This window comes from Artemia sp. Qi Xiang Cuo, chromosome 18, assembly GCF_049724085.1.
Source record: "Artemia sp. Qi Xiang Cuo chromosome 18, ASM4972408v1, whole genome shotgun sequence".
NCBI classification, from domain to species: Eukaryota; Metazoa; Arthropoda; class Branchiopoda; order Anostraca; family Artemiidae; genus Artemia; species Artemia sp. Qi Xiang Cuo.
Window position 1 is genome coordinate 10754859 of NC_142811.1, and position 19074 is coordinate 10773932.

General features: G+C 33.8%; 1 long non-coding RNA gene across 1 annotated transcript in view; it reads left to right on the forward strand.

The window, feature by feature from the left end:
* The window catches only part of LOC148941201 (uncharacterized), a 33997-nt gene extending 18433 nt beyond the window's left edge, over nt 1–15564 (forward strand). Inside the window, exons 2-3 of the long non-coding RNA XR_016143278.1 lie at nt 3578–3760; nt 15330–15564. This is a non-coding gene — a long non-coding RNA (uncharacterized LOC148941201). The remainder of the gene's footprint in view (nt 1–3577; nt 3761–15329) is intronic.
* The last annotated feature ends 3510 nt before the right edge of the window (nt 15565–19074 follow it).

The following is a 19074-nucleotide window of genomic DNA, read 5'->3' on the forward strand; positions in this document are numbered from 1 at the left end:
ATATAATATTATGAAGCCTACTACTTCTATAAAGCATCTGCTCCTTTTCGTAATCATATTACTATAGATAGACACTGCTAGAAATAAAAGAAAGGTAGCCTACCCCAGTCAGTAATGGTACATAATACCTCATCCTTGAAGATAATGGTTGTCTTACAGCCAATTTTTAGTGAAAACCTTCTCACTTGTCTCTGAATTCTATTTACCCAATTTTTTTGATCAAATAAAAATGTAAAGGAATTTGCAGAACTACTTAACTAAGCAGGCGACTGTGCTCTAACAACCTATTTTTTTGTCTGTGTAGCCAACATCGGACCAATTTTCTTTTACCCTAAGATGTATTGGAAGAAAATAATGGGAACTCCCACTAGCCAACCCCTCATTTCTTAATATATTTTGACTTTTTAGCCACTCAAACTCTGCTTCTTAATTTTTCATAAAATCTTGAAATATCATCTTGTATAGCCTAACAAGTACTATCTATATATCTCTGACTTTTTAGAATCATATTACTGCAGCTATTCTGGGCAATAGCAATCATAAAAGTACAGCATGGTTATGCCTTTTGTTTATAATTTCTGCGCAACCACATAGAGACTAATTTTTTTGCCCTCAAATACTAACAAGACCAGACGTGAATGCCTCACCTGACATCCAGATGACTCTGTATGGTCGAGTCCCATTTGTTGCGATCTTGTGCCAGCTCTTCAGCAAACTGGAGCCATCAGCTCTCCCACATACTTGCAAAATCCACCAATGGCATCAAAGTCGTTTTTTACAGTTACCCACTAATTCTTCAATTGACAACCAGAACGTCTATTCTAAGCCACTCTGACAAGGGGGCAGATAGAAGCACTTGTGCTGCAGTCATTGGGTCTTCTCAGGAAATGGCCAATCCAGCACAGTCTTCTCTGTTTGTCAGTTGTAGCTTTAGGCTGTTTGTTACAGCAGTGGTGACGAACATCATCATTTGAGATTTTGTCAGAGTGTCGAATCCTCTGAATTTTTCATAAACAGCAGTGGTCAAAGACTTCCATACCATCAAGATGAAGTGCCTTCAGTGGCCAAGTCTCAACTGCATAGAAGAGAGCAGATCTAACAGCTGCTTTATAGACGCAAATACAACATAAACAAGAAAAAGTAGAAAAAATTGTGTCAGCCTAAAATCCATATCTAAAACCAATAATGGGTTATTCATTTTTCAAAAGATGCCTATGCCTCATCATAAAAAAGACTAAGGGGTAATAGGCCAATTGCTACTTGCAAGTCCCTCCCTTGTATTAGAATTGTTAGCTGAATTTATTTCTAAAACACTAAAGTTGACTACTCTTTGGATTTTTAAAATGATAAATCTAGCCCCTTAAGCGAGACAGTGGCCAAGCTCTAACAGTTTGTTCTTACATGCATGTCCCTTTGTATAGCGGACATGAAACTAATTTTTGTTACCCTCAAATGCATTAGAAGCACATAGTTGGTACACCAACTAACAAAAGGACCATATCCTCATAGCAAAAATGACCTAGCAATGACAGCTAATAGTTACTTACATGTTCCTCTCTTGTTGAAGATTTAAACCAGTTTTATCTTATGTGTACCACAACACTGAAGTTATCGCCTCTCCAATTTTTAAAAATTGTGGATATATTTCTTTACAAAAACGATTCTATAACACTTCATGAGGAAATGAAGTATTTGGGCAGGAGAGGGGTCAAGTTGCCCTTTGATTGATTATATTCTTTAAAAATGTTACTAGAGCTTTCAATATTGTAATCAAATGAACCCTCGTTCTGTTGATCTTATGACCATTTGTTCAAAACAGCAAAGAAGTTTGAACAGCAAAGTGTCTTGTTGTAAAAAAATTTTTAAATTATTAAAAAAAAAATTAAGGAATTGATGTTAGTATTAAGATAAATTATATTAATTTATTTTTTGTTTGATTTTTGAGGAGCCAAATGGGTATTAAAAAGGTTTTAATAGTTTATTTGTGTGTTATAAAAGAAGGATTAGAATGGCGTGCCTAAAGATATTGTAAGGGCACATCTTTCTACTCCTCCTAGGTTTGTTTTCGGGTTGAGGGAAGGTTGGGAGGATGGAGGATGATGTATAGTTGATTGAGAACAAGGTTTTATGAAAATTATTTTTCTATTATTAAAGTATTTCCATGGTGAAAGTGGTGCCCGAGGGCAGAAGGGCACCCTGCTTAACCGGGAATGGTACTTTTTTGCGTTTTTGAATTTTTTTTGTAGTACACCTTATCTTTGTTAGTTATGTTTGGTTCAAACTCCAAGATTAAAAAACTAAATGTTGTTGTTAAAATAGTTTAGCGTAAATTAACTCTTAAAATTAATTGAAAAATGTTATAATAGCAGCGAGAGGAGAGGATATGGGATTAAAAAACAAAAATTCTTTACTTTCAAATCTTTTGTGATAATTCTTATTTTTGTAACACATTATTTCTCACATTAATTTATGATAACTTTAAAAATGGTGGTGGAGCTAGCATTCTTAGAAGCTCGAACATGACTCAAATTTAATTAAACACTTCTGTCACCTTGCTCATCCCTCTCACGTTTTTAAAACATAATTCTCAAGTTAATGGTGGTTTGGAAAAGTCCTTTTGAAACTTAAACATGATTCTCAAATTCAAAACAGAATTCTAGTGGGATTTGATTTGTCGGTAAACTAATGTACAGTACATAGTTTTTCTATTTTTCTCTGCTATTCTTTACATCTTTAAGTTGTTACCGATAGAATGAAAGGTTACCGACAGAATGAAAGAGTGGCTTTTTATAGATGCACCAATTTTACCTAGAGGTTTAGTCATTTTGTCTAATGCCACGCTTGAATAAGCTGGTACATGCACATGTAAGCAGAAGATGGAACCAAACAATTTGTGGCTATGAACTGTAAATAAGGAGCTACTCCTTATTTACAGTAATTAAATAAAAAAAAATAGCTAGGCTCTTGGTTGATAGTGAGATTTTGTGGTGCTTGAAGCATTTTAACAGTTTACAATGCAAGGTATGTTGTACAGACGTCAACAAATTACATTCAAACAGGCAGTGGTCAATTGGTTCATTATTCATATTACAATACCTGCAAACAGGGGACAGGGGAATCGAGAATAGAACTATAGAAGCTCGATTGGAAATCGAGAGTTCTAGTGCCCTTTTTAATAGTCGAAAGTCACGGGTGGGCAATTAGCCCCCCCCCCCCCACCTCACGCTTATCATCCCCCCAAAACGCATCCAATAAAAAATTTCTGATTGCCATTTTGTTCAGCGTAGTTGATTTCCAGATAGAAAATATGTAGGGTGTTCATTTATAGTAGGGTGTAGTAGGGGTATAAATGTAGTAAAACATTTATAGTAGGGAATCGTAGGGTGTTCAAAACATTTTGAACACCCTACTATTTGCTATGGCATTTCTTTTTTTAGAAGTTCTTTTCTTCTTTAATTAGCTCATGTATGTTTGCCTGTCGGTGACTCATTAAAACGAAGAATTACGCAAATCCAGTTGTTGACAGCGCTTTTTATAGGAATATTTTCCCACATGCCATAAATCTTTATCTTTATAGCTCTCTGAAAAGGAATATTTGTTCATTAAGTTACGTCAGTTGACTGGGAAGTGATGTCTGGAAAAGTTTCGCCCTCGGGCCCAAGGCCCATGGGCCCCGTAAAAAGTCGATCCTGTACGGATATCATATGTTTGCTTCTATTCTTGTTCTTCCTTGCAGGCTGGGCAATCGTCGGATATTTTGGTGAGTAATTATTTACAACTATTCATGTTTTTTCTGCCTTTGAGAATTTGAATAATTTATTGATTACAATAAATCTTTACTGTTATAAACAGGTTTGCAATCCTGAGCCCAATGAGGAGGCAGCAGGGATGTATCCGGGGGGAGTTACCCGGTTTGACCCCCTGTCCCCCGAAATTTGTCTCTGACTTGGACAGAAGGAACAAAATACATGTAAACAAATTTTCGTTGAGTTTAGTGAAGTTTTATCTTGTAAATATGTTTTTAAGGAGGACACTCCCCCACAACCCTCAGGGCAAGGGTTTTTAGTTATGCCCGGGGGGTATATAAGATTCATATAGAAGGTGTTGTCGTAGAAACTTCAAAAAAGGCTCATTCGATTGAAAATTCAAAGGGCTAGTGCCCTTTTTAATAGTCAAAAATGGTTGGAGGGGGACTAACCCCCCATGCTCATCATTCCCCCAAACACATCCAATAAAAATTTTGAGATAGTCATTTTGTTCAGCGTAGTTGATTTCCAAATAGAAAATATTTTTTGAGGAGAACACTCCCCCACAACCCTCAGGGCAACGGTTATAAGTTTTGCCTTGGGGGCATATAAGGTTTTTATTGAAATCTTTGTTGTAGAAACTTGAAAAAAGGCTCATTCGACTTGAAATTCAAAGGACTAGTACCCTTTTTAATCGTCGAAAGTGATATTTTCTGTTATTTTTGGTGTTTTTGTTGTTGTGGAAGGGATGATAGTTGCCTTCGAATCACTTTCTACTATTAAAAAGGGCACAAGCCACTCCGATTTCCAATTGAATGAGCCCTTTTGGAAGTTTCCACGACAACGTCTTCGATACGAAGTGCCCTGGTCTAAAGGAACAAAAAATAAAATAAATAATACATTCTACCAACATCGTTCTTATATGCCCCCAAGAAATAACTTAAAACCCTCGCCCTGAGGGTTGTGGGGGACTGACCTCCTCAAAAACATATTTTCTATCTGGAAATCAACAACGCTGAACAAAATGGCTATCTGAAAATTTTTATTGGATGTGTTTCGGGAAATGGTGGGCTTGGAAGGGGTGTTTGTTGCCTTCCAATCACTTTAGAATATTAAACAAGGGCACAAGCCACTCCAATTTCCAATTGAAAGAGCCCCTTTTCGATGTTTCTACCACAACTTCTTCGATACGAAGTGCCCTGTTCTAAAGAAGAAAAAAAAAATACATTGTGCCAATATCTTTCTTATAAGCCCCCAATAACTTAAACCCTCGCTCTGAGGGCTGTGGGGGAGTAACCTCCTCAAAAATATATTTTCATCTTGAAAACAACTACGCTGAACAAAATGGCTATCTCAAAATTTTGATTGGATGTGTTTGGGAGAACGATGGGCGCGGGGGGGGGGGTTAGTTCTTTACTAGTTCTCTACTAGATTGCAGCAACTATTGCAATGTTGATGACGATAATAAGGGTAAAAAAGTATTTGGGAGACACGTCATTCCTTACTAGAAATTTGCAGGGGATTATTTTTCACACATTATTGTCGCGTCATAGACATCATAAAATGAATAATATATTTGTCTTTTTAGCTGCCACGACAATGTGGAGAAAGGATTCTCCTTCAGCTCTGAAGGATTTGAGTTCAACGCACTCTGTGGTAGCAATTGTTAGTTAAACGGTTCTTAAAATCAGTACTTCCGTGGATTACTAAATAATAAATTAAATTTAGAGTTTTTAGAATATTTGGAGAAAAATTCTTATAGCACTTCATGGAGTGATTATAAACTAAATATTTAGCCCTACTCTCGATGGTTTGATATATTGGATTGATAATTGCCACATCGAATGTGTAAGAGGTTATTTTTTACAAGTCCGCCTTCCTGGGTAATATGCTAACGTTGGATGTTGCTTTCCGCACCCTACACTCCACCTTACTCCGGCCCTTTATGAAGTTTATTAAAAAAGTCTTTGTTTTTTCAAAAAACGTCATTATATCGATACTATTGTATCGTTTGCTTGTTTGCAAGCATTAAAGTCGCTTTCATTAAAAGGAAAATAAAACTAATTTTGAAATTTTCAGGCATTTATCTGGTTTGAATTCAATAATTAGAATTATTGCTCAGACACTATATTAGTTGCCCTCCAATCACTTTTGACCTTAAAATGGGCACTAGCCCTTTGAATTTCCAATCGAATGAGCCGTTTTTGATATTTCTACGACAAAGCGTTCTATAAAAACCTTATATACCCCCCGGGCATAACTTACAAACCTTGCCCTGTGGGCTGTGGAGGAGTGTCCTCCTCAAAAACATAATTTCTATCTGGAAATAAACTACCCTGAACCAAATAGCTATCTCAAAATTTGGATTGGATGCGTTTGGGTAAAGGGTGGGCTTGGAAGGGGTGTTAGTTGCCTTCCAATCACTTTCGACTATTAAAAAGGGCTCTAGCCCTTTCAATTTCCAATAAATTGAGCCCTTTTTAAAGTTTCTACGACAACTCCTTCGATACGAAGTGCCCTGGTCTAAGACCACGAAAAATTAAAAAAAAATAATACATTGTGCCAACATCGTTCTTTACTTAGAAATATTAAACCAGTTTTTCTATATTTTCATGCCAGTTTTTACATGTCCTTCCTCTGTATTGACCTTTTCTATCTGCTATATTTTTACATCCTATCTGATACCGTTTATGGTGTAGAATCTAAATCTCATTTGAGAAATGCTACAATACTTCAATTTCCTTTCCAATTTAAAATTTAAGTACTAGAGACAGTATAAATGAAACCTGATTGTTAAAACTGTAAAAGCCATATGTATCTTAAAAATTATGAAAACAGGGGAATTCAGGGAAAAAGACAGTTATACAGTTTTTGGTAGTAGCCTGCGCCAAATTAAAAAAAAAAAGAAAAAAAAGGGCCCACACGGCCTAAGAAGGTACGGTTGTCTTTGGCATCAACATCATTTCAGATGATGGTTCTTTATTACTTGATGTTTTTGTTTTAACGTGCTTTTAAATTGTCAGTTACAATTTAAACTTTGTTCTTTACTAGATTACAGCACCTATTGCAATGTTGATGATGATGATAAGGGTAAAAAAGTATTTGGGAGACACGTCATTCCTTACTTGAAAATTGCGGGGGATTATTTTTCACACATTATTTTCGTGTCATAGACACCGTAAAATGAATAATATATTAATCTTTATAGCTGCCACGGCATAGTGGAGACACGACTCTCCTTCTGCTCTGAAGGATTTGAGTTCAACGCACTCTGTGGTAGCACTTTGTGTTTCTTTAAAATATCTTTAAAAGCATTACTACCGTTTATTACTAAATAATAAATTAAGTTTAGGGTTTTTAATATTTTTGGATAAAAGTTTTTATAGCGCCCCATGGAGTGACTATATAATAAATTTATAAGTTTATGAAAAATTTATAAAGTTTATAAAGTTTATGAAAGATTTCTTTTTTTTTTGAAAAAATGTCATTATACTAATATACGATACTAATAACATATACTATTGTATCGTTTACTTCTTTTAAAGCATTAAAGTTGCTTTAACACCAGGGAAAATACATCTAATTTTTAAATTTTAAAGTAATTGCATTGTTTTAATTTAATAATTATAATTAATTTTCAAAAACCCTAAATATTTTTTGGTGATTATTTTCCACACATTATTGTCGTGTCATAGACACCGTAAAATTAATAATATGTTAGTCTTAGTAGCTGACACGAAATTGTGGAGACACGACTCTCCTTCTGCTCTGAAGGATTTGAGTTCAACGCACTCAGTGGTAGCACTAGCGCCTTCGATGTTACTCGACGGACCAAGATTTCTACTTCATTGCAAAAAAAATTTTCAAAATACAAAAAATTTTTTTTTAATATCATATGATTTGTAAACTAGTTTTTAATCGAATAAATTGGTTAATGAGCCATTTTAAGCTAAAGAAAAATCAAACTAATTTTAAAATTTTCAGGTATATTTTGGTTTGAATTAAAAAGTTAAAATTATTGCTCGGACATCATAAATATTTGTGCGGTTTGCAGTTAAATAATATTTTTTTTATTTAAAGTTTTTAGGAATTATTCCAGTTTCTATTGACGAATCGGATTTTTTTAATATCCCCCCTCAAATTACTGCGTTTTATATTCATATTTCTACATGCTTTTTATAATGGAATTACGTCACGTAAGACGTAAAAAGTGAATGCAATATTTATACACGTTTATCTTTCGATAAGATAATTTTATTTTATTTTACTTCTCAATTTAGGATCGCTAAAGTCATTATGTAAACTGCAAAAATATTTTGGTGTCTTTGTAGTAACATCAATTTTTAAATTAAAACTAAAAAAATACCTGGAAATTTTAAAATTATTTTCATTTATTACGTCATATAAAACGTAATAAAATAATGCAATAATTATGTACACATGTTTATCTCTGGACGAGATAATTCTATTTTATTTTAATTTTCAGTTCAGGATCGCTTAAGTTATTATTTAAACAGCAAAAATATTTATGGTTGTAATTTTTGTGAGCATTTGGAACTCAAAGCTTAAACTCAATAACTGATACTAAGTCTCCTAACATTTTGATTGGGTTAAAAGTGACGAACTAGGAAGAAAATCTCAATAGCTTCCTGGAGCTACTTCAGTCTGCATATTATTTCATTTAATAGCATTTAAAACGGATGAGCTTTTCATTTTTTATCTGAGAAAATAGCTGGCACTTCATTTTTCTTCATACCGAACAAACAATTAAGTGTTTTCTGTTTCATTGTAATTGAAGTGTTCTCATTTGAAGTGTTCATCATGCATTTATCAACTTGATAAATTTACTCCTTTTAGATGCAGTTGATAATTTAGCTGATATTAGGTATTTATGAGTTTATAATTTGGAATGAATCCCCCCCCCAAAAAAAAATGAATAATATCTAAAAGAGCAACCAAAAGCAATAAAAAAACCAGCAGTTCAGCTTTAGCCTACATGACATATATTCTATAATGAAGCCAAAACAAATTTTTAATACATTTTTTAAAATTGTTATTAAAAACAAGTTTTTAACACAAGGAAGGCTTTTTAGGAATCCAAAAGAGCAAAAAAACAATCAATATCAAAGTCGCACATTTCAACTGTTTTAAAGATGACAAAACAGATATAGGCAAAGGGCATTATGAAAAATTAAGCTTATAAGTTCAAACTTAAATTCAAAGTTTTTACCCAGATAACTTATGAATTTTGTGATACAGTATTTTAATTTTTGTACGCAGTAATGCTAAATGAAAAAAAAAACTACTAGTTTTCATAACTATTTATGTCAAGAATACATAGCTAATAGATAATTCAACTATTATGCGAGGGTTCTGAAACGCCACAGCCACTTCGTTTCTACCAGATTTCTATTTCTCTTGATGAATAACGAAGAAAACCAGTTTCCAGCCAGCGTCTTGTGAAGTTTTGAACTCATGAATAGGCTCGAATCTGTTGTAAATTTAAGCTGTGATCTGATAAAGACTAATGAAAACATTAATGTTTGCGGCTCATTTTATTGGAAATTGAAATTTATAGTTTACTTTTTAATCAAAAAAAAATATTGGTGGGTAACCAGCTCCAACCCCCCCCCCCTAAACCCTAGTTTACCCAATGCGTCCAATAAGAATTTTTGTCTCTCTCACTCTCTGGACCTATGTGTCTGGGCGGGTGTTGGCTTATCTCAGTACCTCTGTTTGTCGGTTTGTATGTCAGAATCCTTACATTTAGATGTGTTTTTTTCTCTCTCACTTCCTCTGCTTATGTGTCAGGGCGGGTGTTTGCCTATCTCAACGCCTGTCGTTGTTGGTTTGTATGCCTGAATCAATACATTTGCTTGTGTTTTTGTCTCTCTCACTCTCTGGACCTATGTGTCTTGGCGGGTGTTGGCTTATCTCAGTACCTCTGTTTGTCGGTTTGTATGTCAGAATCCTTACATTTATATGTGTTTTTTTCTCTCTCACTTCCTCTGCTTATGTGTCAGGGCGGGTGTTTGCCTATCTCAACGCCTGTCGTTGTTGGTTTGTATGTCAGAGTCCATAAATTTATATGTGTTTTTTGTCCCCCTCACTTCCTCTGCTTATGTGTCTGGGCGGGTGTTTGCATATCTCAATGCCTGTCTTTATTGGTTTGTATGTCAGAATCCTTAAATTAATATGTTTTTTGTCTCTCTCAAGTCCTCTGCTTATGTGTCGAGGCGGGTGTTTGCCTATCTCAATGCCTGTCATTGTTGATTTGTATGTCAGAATCCATATATTTATATGGGTTTTTGTCCCCCTCACTTCCTCTGCTTATGTGTCTGGGCGGGTGTTTGCCTATCTCAATGCGTGTCTTTGTTGGTTTGTATGTCTGAATCTATATATTTGGATTTGTTTTTATCTCTCCCACTCTCATGGCCTATGTGTCTGGGCGGAGTTTTGCTTATCTCAATGCCTGTCTCTGTCGGTTAGTATGTCAGAATCTATATATTTGCATGTGTTTTTGTCTCTCTCACTCTCTGGGCCTATGTGTCTCCGTGGATATTTGCTTATCTAAGTGTCTGTCTTTGTCGGTTTGTATGTGAGAATCCATTTATTTATAAGTGTTTTTGTCCCTCTCACTTCCTCTGCTTATGTGTTTGGGCGGGTGTTTACCTATCTCAATGCCTGTCATTGTTGGTTTGTATGTCAGAATCAATATATTTATATTTGTTTTTGTCTCTCTCATTTCCTCTGCCTAAGTGTCTGGGCGGGTGCTTGCCTATCTCAATGCCTGTCTTTGTCGGTTTGTATGTCAAAATCCATATATTTATATGTGTGTTTTTGTCTCCCTCACTTCCTCTGCTTATGTGTTTGGGCCGGTGTTTGCCTATCTCAATGCCGGTCATTGTTGCTTTGTATGTCTTAATCTATATATTTGCATGTGTTTTCATCTCTCCCACTCCCTTTGCCTATGTGTCAGGGCGGATGTTTGCTTATCTAAGTGCCTGTCTTTGTCGGTTTGTATGTCAGAATTCATATATTTATATGTATTTTTCTCTCTCTCCCTTTCTCTGCTTATGTGTATGGGAGGGTGTTTGCCTAACTCAATGCATGTCATTGTTGGTTTGCATGTCTGAATCCATATATTTATATGTGTTTTTTGTCTCTCTCACTTCCTCTGCTTATGTATCTAGGCGGGTGTTCTCATTGTTATCTCATTGGCTGGGATTGTTGCTTTGTATATCTGAATCTATATATTTACATGTGTTTTGTCTCTCTTACTCTCTGGGTGTTTGCTTATCTCAGTGCATGCCTCTGTCGATTTGCATGTCTGAATCAATTATATTTGCGTGTGTTTTTATCTCTCCCACTCTCCATGCCTATGTGTGTGGGCGGATGTTTGCTTCTCCTTGTGCCTGTCTTTGTCAATTTTTATGTCAGAATCTATATATTTATATGTGTTTTTGTCACTCTCACTCTCTTTGCTTATGTGTCTGGGCGGGTGTTTGCCTATCTCAATGCCTGTGATTGTTGCTTTGTATGTCTGAATATATATATATATATATATATATATATATATATATATATATATATATATATATATATATATATATATATATATATATATATATATATATATATATATATATATATATATATATATATATATATATATATATATATATATATATATATATATATATATATATATATATATATATATATATATATATATATATATATATATATATATATATATATATATATATATATATATATATATATTATATATATATATATATATATATATATATATATATATATATATATATATATATATATATATATATATATATATATATATATATATATATATATACTCAATACATGTCTTTGTCGGTTTGTATGTCAGAATCTGTACATTTATATCTGTTTTTGTCTCTCTCACTTCCACTGCTTATGTGTCTGGGCGGATGTTTGCCTATCTCAATGCCTGTCGTTGTTGGTTTGTATGTCAAAATCCATATATTTATATGTGTTTTTGTCTCTCTCACTTCCTCTGCTTATGTGTCTGGGCGGATGTTTTCTTCTCCCAGTGCAAGTCTTTGTCAGTTTGTATGTCAGAATCCTTACATTTATATGTGTTTTTGTCTCTCTCACTTCCTCTGCTTATGTGTCTGGGTGGGTGTTGGCCTATCTCAATACCTGTTATTGTTGGTTTGCATGTCAGAATCCATATATTTATGTGTTTTTGTCTCCCTTACTTCCTCTGCTTATGGGTCTGGGCGGGTGTTTTCCTATCTCATTGCCTGTCTCTATCTGTTTGTATGCCTGAATCAATATGTTTGCATGTGTTTTTATCTCTCCCACTCTCCTTGCCTTTGTGTCTGGGCGGATGTTTTCTTCTCTCAGCAAATGTCTTTTTTCAGTTTGTATGTCAGAATCCTTACATTTATATGTGCTTTTGTCTCTCTCACTTCCTCCGCTTATGTGTCTGGGCGGATGCTTGCCTATCTCAATGCCTTTCGTTGTTGGTATAACGATATATATATATATATATATATATATATATATATATATATATATATATATATATATATATATATATATATATATATATATATATATATATATATATATATATATATATATATATATATATATATATATATATATATATATATATATATATATATATATATATATATATATATATATATATATATATATATATATATATATATATATATATATATATATATATATATATATATATATATATATATATATATATATATATATACATACTCAATGCATGTCTTTGTCGGTTTGTATGTCAGAATCTGTACATTTATATCTGTTTTTGTCTCTCTCACTTCCACTGCTTATGTGTCTGGGCGGATGTTGGCCTATCTCAATGCCTGTCGTTGTTGGTTTGTATGTCAGAATCCATATATTTATATGTGTTTTTGTCTCTCTTACTTCCTCTGCTTATGTGTCTGGGCGGATGTTTTCTTCTCCCAGTGCATGTCTTTGTCAGTTTGTATGTCAGAATCCTTACATTTATATGTGTTTTTGTCTCTCTCACTTCCTCTGCTTATGTGTCTGGGTGGATGTTGGCCTATCTCAATGCCTGTTATTGTTGGTTTGCATGTCAGAATCCATATATTTATGCGTTTTTGTCTCCCTTACTTCCTCTGCTTATGGGTCTGGGCGGGTGTTTGCCTATCTCAATGCCTGTCTCTATCTGTTTGTATGCCTGAATCAATATGTTTGCATGTGTTTTTATCTCTCCCACTCTCCTTGCCTATGTGTCTGGGCGGATGTTTTTTCTCTCAGCAAATGTCTTTTTTCAGTTTGTATATCAGAATCCTTACATTTATATGTGCTTTTGATCTCTCTCACTTCCTCCGCTTATGTGTCTGGGCGGATGCCTGCCTATCTCAATGCCTTTCGTTGTTGGTTTGTATGTCAGAATCCATATATTTATATGTGTTTTTGTCTCTCTCACTTCCTCTGCTTATTTGTCTTGGCGGGTGTTTGCCTATCTCAATGCCTGTCTTTGTTGGTTTGTATGTCAGAATATATATATTTATATGTGTTTTTGTGTCTCTCACTCTTTTTGCTTGAGTGTTTGGTCAGGTGTTTGCCTCTCTCACTGTCTGTCTTAGCTTACCCTAGAAATAATGGGAATATAACAAAGTAATAGATAACATTTTTATTGAAATAATGACATATATGATATTAATATAAATATATAGTAGATACATTATTATACATTATTAATATCAATGATTAACCTTTCACATTTTGTATCTGTTTCATAAAATGGTTCACCATGTTCTCTCTTGATACTATAGCTATCGTCTTCTCTTACTTCGTAATCAGTAGAATCATAATTAATCCATTTTGAGTCATACACAATTTTACAGTATGTCATCTAAAGGCTAAGTATGCTTTTTGTCTTTGGTATTATTTGGCTCATCGACCGTTTGATCAATGGTAGTAACGTTTTCTGGTACTTTGTTTTTCATTAATTCATCTTTATATTCCTTAATGATATTTTCTGCGAATGTCCTTTTTATTTTTCTGGTAATTTCACTGTCTATTATCACACTATTTTTACACAGGTAACAGTTTCGTCACGTAGATAAGATATGGTTTTTGATATTAGTAGAAGAGTAGGCCTTTCTTTTCGTCTTTGCTTTCATTTGAATGCTAATACCCGAAAGCTGACGATATTGATTAACACTGGGTAACATGTTACCACAAGCACTAGCAAGAAGATGCCCCTCTTTATCAACTATTACTTTTATGTTGGCATTCTCTTTGAGTGTAATCATCTCCGGAGATCTCAATCTCGCATATGCACCGTCATAAGAATTGAACTTTTTTGGTACTCCAAAGAAATTTAATTCCTTACTGTCATGACAATGCACGCATGCGTTTTCGATGGTGCTACCACTTGTACTTATTTCATAGTTTAAATACTTCTCCTTGTCAGCATTCAATGCTACAATAACACTATCATGTGAACATACTTTCTTAAAATGCTTCATCTTCACTTCTTAGAGATGAGTTGTGTTTATTTTTCCACTGTGTAAAAAATACTGATTTAATGCATCCAATAAAATAGGTAGTATCAATAAACGGACATAGAGTACCATTGGGAAAGCCGCATCGTGTCTCTTAGCAAGTATAGAGTACAATTGTTAGACCCATAAGCATATTTCATGTCATTTTAAGATACAAAAAAATGTTGAATAACTTTGAAGTCCAAGAAAATATTTAGTCCAATAAAAAAAGTGCTACTACGCAATTACTGGTGAAACCTTTATATCACTGTCCTTGGTAAGTCAATATACTGGTTAAACTGCATTGTATATTCATGCTTCAGGCTTAGGTTTTCTAGTAGGCTTGAAACCTTATACACTCTTACTACTAAGAAGGCAACTATTCTCAGATAAAATGAGGAGCTGAGCCCTAAAATCAAATTAACCTGATGGAATGTCTACAGAAAACCCGTTTCTTATTCATCGATATGCACTTTTTATTTTCATTTGACATGTTTCTTTTAGCACGTATTGTCCGCCAATTCGTCCATTGTTGGCAAAAAAAATAAAATAATAATAAGTGGGCTGGAATGTAGTAAACTGGAATGTAGTTCAACGAGATTTAGCTGCTTTAAAAATGGCTTGGCTTGCACTGCAGCGTGTAAAACTTACAAAGGGACAGCATGTTCTAACTTTCCAAGAATCGAAAGCTGTATTCACAACTTATTCTTTTAATTCAGATATCTAAGCTTTGACGTTCTCCTCATCTTACGAGGAGAACGTCCAAACTTAGATATCTGAATTAAAAGAATAAGTTGAAAATACTAGTCGGAGTTTTATTCTCTCTTTCAAATGTTCATGAAGTTGATTCGATAATTTTATCAGTTGTGAAGACTAGTCAGTGTGTTGATAATAATTTATTCTAAGAGGAATTTTAAATGTTGGCCCGTGAACACTAGTTTCATAGATGTTTTCCCTTTTCTAATATTTTTAACGTTTCAATAAACATCTTGCAATCACTTTTTTTTAGGCCGACCCATCAGGTGATGGAGCCAGCGATGATCAAATTCAGGCTATCTACTTATTAGATCTCAAAACCGACAATTTAGCCAGCGTAGATGGTCTGGTAAAAAAAATGGAGGTCACGAAGACGAAAAGCGTAAAAATCTCATATTGATGATTATGAAACTTTTTTATAAACTGTAAACTAAATTTGCTTCCAATTTTGTACTCATCTCGTCTTTTTACATCGGAATAATAATTCAGTTCAACAAAACCAACAATTTTAATTTTACTTAATTAACTTTAATTTAACCTAATTTTTTTGTTAGGAAAGTTAGAAAACTGACACGATACGAAAAAAAAACTCTTTTTGAGTCAACCTAGGATGTGAGACTTTGGATGTATTTTTCAGCTTTTTTTTTCTCTCTGCAACATGGTGTAAAAATCATTTTTGATGCAGTTGTTTTTTTTACCAACAATCGATGAATTGGTGGACATAAGTGCTAAAAGAAACATGCCAAATGAAAATAAAAAAGTGCATATTGATGAATATGAAACGGATTTTCTAGTAGACAATACATCGGGTTAATTTGTTTTTTGGGCTCAGCTCATCATTTTATCTCAGAATAGGTGCCTTTTGATAGCATGGTTAAAAAGAGGTTACAGCGATGAGAAGAGTAAAATCACAAATTGATGATTATGAAACTATTTTCTGGCACATTATACATCGAATTTGCTTTCATTTTTGGGCTCAGCTCTTCATTTTACATCTGGATGAAACTTCATATACAGAAAAACGAACATTTACCAACAGTTTATATTTTTTAGAAAAAAAAACTGAAAAAATTTACACGAAAAGCAAAAAAAAACTAGTTTGTGTCAACCTAGAATGGGCAAATTTAAATATGTTGTTCAGAGTTTTTTTTCTCTACACCATGGTGTAAAAATCATTTATGTTGCAATTTGTTTGGGGTCAAACTCTAGTGTGCCTGTACCATTAGTACAGGAATTGAGAAAAGGAAGTAATTTACCTATGCACGTAGGTAGGAAACTATTTCGTGGCCGGGAGTACTGAAAAATGGAATTATTTACGAAATCTTAAAACCTGAACGTCATTAAGTAAAACAATTTTTTACTTGATTTTTGGAAACAAGAGACATCGGGAGTGAGTGCTGACGATAATAACACAATTCAAAACAATAAAAAGGAAAAGCAAGTGAACTATTAATGCGTTAATTTATTTTTGGTTGGTTTTTAATTAAGATTGTCTATCCTTCTGCTCACAGTTTTTGGTTTCAGTTTCATTTATCTTTATTTAGAAACGAAATACATAACTTACATAATTTGTGTGTAAGTTATCATTCCTGCCAGGAAAGAACAAAAAGATATGCTTGGCTAGGGCAGGACATTAACTAATATTAGTCAAAAACAAACAGAAACAACAAATTAACTGAACGTATCAAGAAGAAAAAAAGAGGAGAAAAGTAAACCAGTAAATAAATCAACCTATGGTTTCAACTTTAAAGGTAAAAAAAGAAGAAGAGAGAGAAAGCAATAGGAAAAGAAATAAAGGGAAGATAAAAATGGGGAGAAAAAACATACCTGGAGGAGGACAGCACTAAACACTTTTCTGTGATGACCCTTCGCTGCTCGCTTAAAGGATATAAGGTTGTTTGAATTCCGGATGTCTAAGGGGAGTGAATTCCAAAGACTCAGTGCAAAAAATCTAATTAATAAAGAAGCATTTTTCATAGAGGGTGCTTGTTGGATTATGTCACAAGAATGTCGTGTGCCATAAGTCTGCACATATTGATTTAATGTAAACATAATTTGTCTTACTGATTCAGTGTTAAATAGTTCGAATTAGCCAATGAGACAAATTCAGTGAGAGCTGTTTCCATTTTTGCAAACCAAGAAGATAGATATTGACATACAACAAAAAGAAGTGTATCGTCTACAAAAAGTATTATATTGGCTTCAGACAAATACTATTTTTATGGGGTCAACATAAATAAGAAAAAGTAGGGGTCCCAGTATTGACCCTTGTGGCACATCACAGGGTATAAAATGGCACTCAGATGTTAGGTTTCCATTATGCAGAACTTGAGCTCTATTACTAAAATAGGAATGAAATCATTTTAAAGGTACGTTATGTATCCCTATTGATTTGAGAATCTGAAGTAATTTGTCATGATCAATGGTATCAAATGTTTTTTAATGTCTAAAAATAATGCTGTTTTTTCTTAATTTTTTTCACGGCTCAGCCAGGTGGAACTTTGGAACATTCCAACGGGCGTGGAATCTAGTGGCACTTTCCACGTGACTTGTAAACTTCATATTTCTTTTACAAAAACATAAAAATTGTCAAAAATCCTGGTTTTCTGGTATAGATCGACCTAAATGGAGCGAGGAAGTAATTTTTTTGTTTTTTTTCATTTTTGTGCTCTTGGTACTTTAAGTTTTAGATTAATTGATCAAGGGAAGTAGCGTAGCAAAACTTTTGAAAAAGGATGTGTAAATTTAGACGACTTTCTGTTCGTTTAGATATAAAATGTTGCTCTTTATTTCCACACAAAGAAAAGCAATTTTTTTAAATTCAATTTGACTGTCTAGAAAGAAGTTGATTGTGTTGTTTCAAACGCCCCAGGCTTATCTTCGATTGTTTTTTGTATTACTATTTTTATTTAAAATAAGTTAATTTAAAATAACTTATTAAATATAAGTTAACTAATTAATTAATTTAGGTGGCTCGGTTCACATGAACAAATTATAATTCCCCTGGAGAATCATATTGCAAAATTTTTTAGGGGGACCAAAGACATAATTATTTAATCCACTTTCCCTACCCCAACACAAAATTTGAAGTCCCCTTGCCCCATTCCCTCACTACCTGAACATTTCCACTCCATCCCATATGCCATTCCCGAATATTGTAGATATGATATTTTTATAACTTTTGCTCATATAGTATTTTTGTATTTAGTTCTATCTTCTCTCTTCAAGTCGCAGTTTAAACCCATTTTCCCAACCCAGTGTGTAATTTCCCAAACCCAGTGTGTAATTCAAACCCATTTTCCCTATTCTTGTACTTTTCCCTGACACAAAAAAACCTAACGTCTAACTGGTATCCATGACCCGAATTCAAGGGTATTATGCTCTGTCATTGCGCTAGGCAGCTTAGGCCTACGTGAGCTTAGGCCCACGAAATTTGTTGACAAATTTCAGCAAATTTCAAATTTCAACCGATTTTCATATATGTATAGGAATAAATTAATTTAAAATTAGTTTCTTCAAAATTTAGTGTTCCAACGTTGAAGCCAAGTTTCGTGTTCAAGAGAAATCTGACTTCTATACCAGTGAAAAGATCTAATGTCGCTTATGTTTCTACGTTCTATGGAGCACTCGCACCTCGATCCGGGTTTTTATAATGGGTGAGACAGGGAAAGATCATACTGCCTATAATTTATATACTGGGGTCCCATGATACAAATTTTCATGACTGTATACACAAGATATACCTAGGCTGTAGTGTCACTGACTATGTTTGAAGTAAAGGTGTTTAAAAGAAATATGTTAAGATGGAATAAATGATAAAAGAAGAGTGGTATGATCGACAGGTTTGCGAAAAAAAAATATGTGCGCGCTACGTGAGGTTGAAATTTGTCGTGCATGGTACAATGAGTTGTTACAATGGTACCTAGGCATGGCGTGGCACAGATGTGAAACACCACTGTATACACAAGTGTATGACTGTATACACAAGATATACCTAG